The sequence below is a fragment of the Nestor notabilis genome, unplaced genomic scaffold (assembly GCF_000696875.1).
Source record: "Nestor notabilis isolate BGI_N333 unplaced genomic scaffold, ASM69687v1 scaffold1588, whole genome shotgun sequence".
NCBI lineage: Eukaryota > Metazoa > Chordata > Aves > Psittaciformes > Psittacidae > Nestor > Nestor notabilis.
Window position 1 is genome coordinate 36,983 of NW_009941329.1, and position 7,502 is coordinate 44,484.

Below are 7,502 nucleotides of genomic sequence, written 5' to 3' on the forward strand. Positions count from 1 at the left end.
CGACTGTGATAGAGAACATCCCACTTGAATAACACTAATAGTGAGGAGACTGGATCCGTAGTATCAGTGACTTGGCACAGCAAGTGATGCTAAAAGGGGGGACAGAACTGGCTCTGTGATGAATGGATGAGACAGGAGAGATGTTCTTCAAGAAGTGCTTTGCCTGCATTGCTCAGGTGTCTGCTTGCTTCAGACATGCAACGGTGCTGCTACCTGGAGGCCCCCGAGCACAAGCACACTGTTCCTACAGCTGGCAATCACATCAAGTGTGACAGAGAGTCAAGTTTAAACAGACCTTTCCACGTCTGGCATCGTTTCCCTCTGTCTCCTCAATCTTAGCTGGTTTTCCATTTCCTGCTTATCTAGGCAGCATTTGAAAGCTGCAAATAATCAGTCAAACATGACTGTGAATCTTCTATTTGAAAGCTCATTCAGCCATCTGGAAGTAACCTCAGCTCCAGATGTTGGAAGGAGAGCCCGTGCTTCACCTTCTTACCCAGCTGGTCTTACAACTTACTTCCCAACTTCCCCAACTTCCCCAGCTCTCTTAGGACTCTGCCCACAGATCCGAATAGGAAACACAGGGGCGGCTGCCCCAGGAGCACAGTGCTGAGCATCTCTGGCGTTATCAAACTGCCTCATAGATACAGCTCCTACTTGCAGCGTTGATTTCAGTTGTTATGAGGCTTTGGGCGAGAACAAGGGCTCGGGAAGATCAGATCATTGCATGAAGATCACATGAGTGATCCCTATGGCTGTTTGTGGGCCAAGCCTAAAGTGGTTTTAAACTACAGTCGTTTTCTTCTTCAAAGCTATCCCTGCCCTGCGGCGGAGCTGCTCCACCTGCAAGTGCAGCCACGGATCAGAGAGAACCAGTGTTCTGGGCAAAAAGCCTGCTTCTGATCTCCCTCTTTGGAAACGGTCCCTCAGGTGGCAGAGAACGTGGCACTGGTGGGATGCATCAGAGCTCTGTGTGCACAGAGCATGGCCCGTGCGCTCTGCAGAGCTCTCCTGCTGCTCAAAGACGGGCTGAGAGCTGGCCCCTGAGCGACGGCTGCGAAGCTGTGGAGCACTGGCAGAGGACTAAAGCCACACACGGCGTGTTAAAAGAGCACTGACAGAGCAAAAAAGAGCCCATTTGAATATTGCCATTTGTTTGCTGCCACAGATTCAGTGGCTAATTCTCATTTCTCCTGAATCGGCACTGTTATCACCAGAAAGTCACAAAGAACCTGGGTTCTGCATTTGTACTTGTCTTCTTTTTGGATGGATTAAAAAATGTATTACAAAGTATGTTTGCAGGAACAGCACGGGCCACAGAAGCTGACACCAAGTGTCTGTACAAGCTCAGCTATTCTGGGAACTTTAAACGAGGCTGCACCTTCAACTTGGAATCTTTGCATTCATTTTATTATGCTCAACTTCCAGACACTGTTACAACAATGTAGAGAAAGGAGCGAGCAGAATTGGAGCTGAAGCGTAGCGAGGCAGCTCTCAGTGCTCCTGATGCTTATTCAGTGATCATTTTGGGGGTGAATTGTATTGATTCTGGTAGTGAGAAAGCCAAGTGACCAGCCCAGAGAGAGGCAAGCTCCCCAGGCCAGCACCTGCACGCTGGGTGCAAAGCACTGCTGGAATCCACACAATGGGTGGAACTGATGCAGTTTCCATCCCAGTACATCTGGACCACTAATGAGGGTGCTTAATCAGATAGAGCTCTGCATTTCACACATGGAAAAGCTGGAGCAGAGGAGGACCTGCTCTGTCCAAGAACACACTGAGGACGTCTGCGGCAGAGCCCAGGCTGAACTCACATTTTACAACAGGTTTTACAAACTGAACTCAGGTTTTACAGCTCCCTACTCAAGGCCTGGTACAAAAAGAGCATCTTTGATAATACCAAATGCCTCCAATCCCCTTGTATTCATGCTGGGGGAAACCAATTTCCCAGTGTAGTCTTTGCCAGCAGTGAGCTGATATTGGAAAAGTTATGAACTTCTTTTGGCAATCCCTATTAATAGTGACTCCTGGGAAAATAGGTCAGCAGCTTTTCACAGGGATGTTCTGAGGACAGGTACAGGAAAGATGCTCAGGTACAACCATACAGGATAGCAAATGAAAGCTAAAGTGTAATTGGAATTCCACAGCACATATTACCAGGAATACATTTCTTATGCATTCCTCTGCTGCAACAAAGGATAGGTGCTATTTCTCTTGAAGCCCCAGCTCTTGCCTTCATGTCAGTAAGTGTGAATTAGGCTTCCAACATCTACCCACCACCATGTTAGAAACAAAGAGGGGTTTAGCGTCTGCTATCAGATTTGAAGCATCAGAGAAGACAGCTTTTGTCTTTACAACACTGGTAAATACTTTGTGCCTGGTTTACTCACCAGAAGGCTCCACAACATCAGTGCAGAATGAAAATGTCATGCCAGGCAGAGAGAGGACTGGGGCTCCTGTACAAATTCTTTCCATGTTATAAATATAGATCTTCCCCCATAATTGCAACACAATCTCGATGTGCCTGTGGTGATAAAGGGGGGAAAAAAGAGCTGTTTAATTTAATTAGAGTCCATTTGAAAACCTACTAGCATGAAATAAGTTGATCCACAGAAATAACCCTCCCCAGCTACAGACACCGCTTCGTTGTGTCTTATCTCGGGCGAACAGGAACTGTTACATGTCAGACCCTCAACTGTATAAACAGTGTGAGCAGAGAGAGCCACGGGAACATCTCAAATGCCATCAGGATACCACCACTGCTTCAGCTGCCTGTTCTCTGCCAGGCAAAGATGCTAAAGCTGCTGCTGGAGGAACAGCCACCCTCGAGGAGACGGGAGCTAATTCCTGTCCATCCACTCAGCAGCAGCTCTCTGCCCTCCAATGCATCCCCCATGAAAGGCTCCTTTTCCCGGGCTGGCATTAGGAGGCAATGCTCTATGGAGAAGGCACCCACGCTGTTTGTGGGTGCCCATTTCCTTGGAAGACTTCCTGCACTTGTTTGCTCACTGCTGTGTTTCTCTGGGGCTAATGATAACTGCAAGCCCTGAGGAGAGCAGAGTTGCTGTAGAGCAGGATATTAGGTGCTATTCAAAATGAGCCTTTCTTTGCTTTTGCTACCACCGGGCTTCCAGCACCGTTGTCTAGTTTTGGAAAGCAGAGGAGCAGATACTATAACCTACATTCTTCTATTGCTTTGGCAACACGAGCTTTCTAGGAAGGGAAGAAGGAGCCAGCTGATTATCGAGGATGATCTCTTGTATATCACAAATGTCACGCTGACCAACATACAGGGTGTTTACCTCTATTAAATCCAGTCAGTTCAGCCACATTAAAGCCTTTCCATATTCTAGGGCTAACTTGTGGTTTGCCAGAGCAAAAAGGCCTGCAGGTCTTGAGATGTGGCTTCTAGTAACGGCAACAGGCAACCCCCTCCCACACTTCTTACCCTTCAAAAGGAGCAAACCTTCCTTCTGTGTGACTAAAGCTACAGAAACGTGCTTTCATGTATGTGTCCCTGTGACAGACTCTTTGTAGATGTGCAAACTAAAGCTGTAGGAACCTTCCCCATGATCAGGCAGAAACACACAGAGCTAAAGCCATAAAACCAGCTTGTGTGTGCCTTTCTGTATGTGGGTATTTGCATGGTGAGAACGAGACAGAACCTAAACCTACAAAGCCTTTGTGTGCGAGGAGAAGATGAGGGAAGGGAGGTTTGGAGCTATGGGAAACACCTTGTGTGAATAAGAGGGGGATAGATTCAGAACCTTTCTTCTGTATGTCATAGGAGAGACCTGGGGTTTATCCCACCTCCCTCCTCTCCTTTCCCAGTCTTCTCAGCCAGCTCCCTTTGGCCCACAGGCTCCAGTGCAGTTGCAGCAGCTCCACACTCAGGCTGCAAACAGGACCTATCCCTCCCCACGTTCCCATCAGGGTGCATCTCCAGAAACCTGGATTTGCCTCTGAGGACAGCCCTGTTTTCTCCCTTTATTTATCTACCTGTCGACTCCTTTTACATTCTCTCTCTGGATGGGCACAGAGCAAGAGACAGAACCAGATGCTGTGGCATGCACTGAATGCCAACTAGTCTGCGCGCGGTGGAAAGGTCCCTTTGTAAACACGCCTGTGATGAAAGGGCTGATGCTTGCTGGTATTTTCAGTATTAATAATCTCCCAGCTGCCTCCCTCCATTCTCTGGCTCCCTCTTTACCTACCCAGAGTTCACAGAGAGGCAGAGCTTAAAGCAGGGAGTTGCTCAAAGGAAAGGAAGGTGGTTTAAACCAGGAACAGACCATGTTGGCACTGCCCAGAAATGCATCACATAAATACGTATAAAATCACTGTAGTGCCATATCCTGCACCTGGCACAGGCTGAGGCATCTGAAGACGTGTGCCTGCATGCATAAAACATAATGTACATCCACAGCCACGCTCCTTCACCAGCCAAGTGTTGCATATGTTCCTGTGCCATTCCTCCCTTCCTAGCCACGTGCACATACATGGGATCAGGGAATCAAAACAGGAGCCTGTCTCGTCACTCAGCCTGACAGTGGCACACAACAGGACTACTGCTGACCCGCCAGCCAGGGGGAGGATTTATCACTACAAATAGTTTGCTTCCTTTCTTCCTGGTACTTCAGGACTTCCCAAACTCAAAGGTCAGAGAGAAGCTGCTGAGAGGAATCACAATCCAAACATTTCCAAAGGGCAGGAATCCTGCTGTAGGAAACACAAGCCCAGACTGGCAGATGCCCATGGCTTTATATCATCACTGTGCTATGTGCTGGCTGGAAAACTGCCCTCCGTTTCCAGATCCCACTTTAGGAGCTGCATTTCCAGTGGGGATTTCAGGCTATCCCAGTGCCTGGTTTATCACCACATTCCTCATATATACAAAGCACGGGGCTGTTTGTCTGTTGCAGGGATATTGTGTTGTGTTGCTTGAACTTAGAAACCTGCTTCTCTAGGTTAGGATTTCACTCCCTTCCTTCCCTGCACAGTGTATAAATGCCGTGTCAGGACAGCAGGGTTTTCATTCCTGATACCCACGAGGACGTGGGCATTTCAGAAAGGAAACCAAAAGCTTCTTCCTCTTGGCCTCTTTGCTGCAAGGAGACTGCAGACAATGAGGCACCAGGCCTGTGATTCCCACCATCACTCCTTCAACACAGACAGACCATGATGTTAAGACCCACAGCACCGGCAGAGCTCTGCTCAGTGCTCCTTGATGTTCTCCCCTCTGCTAAAGACAAGGCTGGAGGCACTCAGAGTCGCCTCATCCAAGCAAGAAATCCCTGGAGCTCCCCACATCCTGCCCTTACCACCAGCACACATCCATCAGCTGCCCCGGATGCTCGCAGGACACTTCCCTGGCTTAGCAGAGGCTGTTCATTCCCAATCCCCATTGCACTTGGTGGTGAAAAATCTTCCTCCAGGCTGGCAGATGGGCAGGGAGGAGAGGTGCAGAGTGAGATCCAGACATCTGCTCCTGCTCTCCTTCACCCGGACCGTGCTCACACGCAGAGCCCACAGAAGGAGGGAAGGAGGAGATGCTGTTGGCAGCAGTTTACTCCAAGATGTTTAAAGCATAGAAAATTGCTACCAGCAGCCATGCCCTTTGTCACCGAGCCCAGCTCAGTGAATGCTCTTGTCTTCTCTGCCCTGGCACTCTGCAGTCGTGGGGATGTGCCAGGGAGTGGAAACGGAGAAGTGCAGCCTCCAAGGGGCAGGTGAGGGTATGTTTGTACGTGCCAAGATCAACTAGACCTTGTTGGATGGAGTGACTATCAGACAGAGTGCTCATTCCAGAAAGCATGTGGAGGAGCAGAGGAGTCGAACGAACACCGGGTATTACTCCTTGATACTACATTTGGATGTCTCCTGTGGCCATCAGATGATCCTTCTTTCCAAATCTTCCTTCAGCCAGCAACAATTAGGCACAGAACTAGCAGTAGAAAATCACCTATCCCTGCCCTGCTTGGGTCTGAAATCCCTACAGGCTCATAGCTATGGAGAATGCCCACAGGCTTCCCAACATGAGGCCCTTCACATCAGGCACCTGAGGAGCATTGACAACTGAAGGGTGCTGCTATATGTATGTTCTAACTTGCAGCCTCCTGTCCAGAACCCAGGCAGTGGACACTGAATGTGGACTGGGCTTTCTAAACAGCTCAGCACACGGGAGTTTTAAGCTGTTTTGAGTGTTAACAGCATGGCATTGCCCTTAATTCTCCTGTCCTCCACAGGCAGATGTTCACCTCTGGAGGTGAACAAACACAGCACAGGTCCTTCATGGAGCAGAGCACACAAACACGTCTCCTTCTCAAAGGCTCCTGGGCAGAGGACTCCTGCTATAAAAAGCCAGATTTAGGCAGGCAGTGGCAGGTTGAAGTCCCTGCTTTGTCCTCTCTGCACATTAGGCTTTAAAACCTACAATAAAAAGGCTGAAAGGGGAACTTGAATAAACCCATTTCCCAACCTGCTGGAGATGTCAGTGGCGCAGCCGCTGATGTTCAGGCTGCACTTTCCGCACACATTTAGGTACCACTGATGCCCTCGAACACCAAATTGTCTCCTTTCCTCAGCTCTGTTATTTCCTAATGGTTTAGATATGTCACAGCCTCTCTGTTACTAAATGACCAGGGCAGGATGTGTATCTCCTGAAGCTGATGGGCTTTGCCAGAGGAGGAGAGTAAAAGAGACTAGAATTAAGACTGTCTGTGCAGTGCCCAGGGGCTGGGTGCAGCAGGACAAGCTCCTGCACACCCCAAAGCTGGTATCAGAGCTGTGTGAACGAGGCCATGTGCAAAGCACGGTGTCACGCTCATGTCTTTCCCTGCCTGGGTTCCAAACATGCTGTTAAGACCTGTAGCTTTCTCTAGAACCTCTTTGGAGGCCTGATTCTCTTCTGCCCTGAGGCTTCTTCGCACTCAAGGGGGCTGAGATCTGCTCTAACTGTGGTTCACCAGTGTTAAACCCTATTACCCCTCAGCGTGGTGCTGTAGAAATGCAGTGCAGAGCCTTTCATTTTCTAGACAAAGGTATTATTTGAGTTCCTTTCACAGCCTAATTGTTGCTTAGCAAATACCATGTTGCGCTGAGTATTTAGGGATAATTCCCAGATAAATACCCAATTAGATGGGTAATACTTCTAATGATGGGAAAGCCTCAAATATTCAGAGCCCAGGTTCTTCAGACCATCCCAGAATCCTGCTTCCAAGGACTTGTGAACCAAGTTAGGATTTATGGGATTCTGACTATTTCTGGATACAGTTCTTGCCATGGCATCTCAGGCTGCTCACTGGGATTTGGATTCACACATAGGGCTGGACTGCTCTGAACTTCTGAGTGCCCTGTCCTGGCTCTAAACCTGATGAACTCACCAGAGAGCCTCAGCCTGTGGATCATGGATAGGAGTGAACAGGCAGGGAAAGCCCTCAAAGGGGAAATGGAGAAAAAGGCTTGCCTCAATTGGAATTCCTCATTTTCCAAACCATATGATG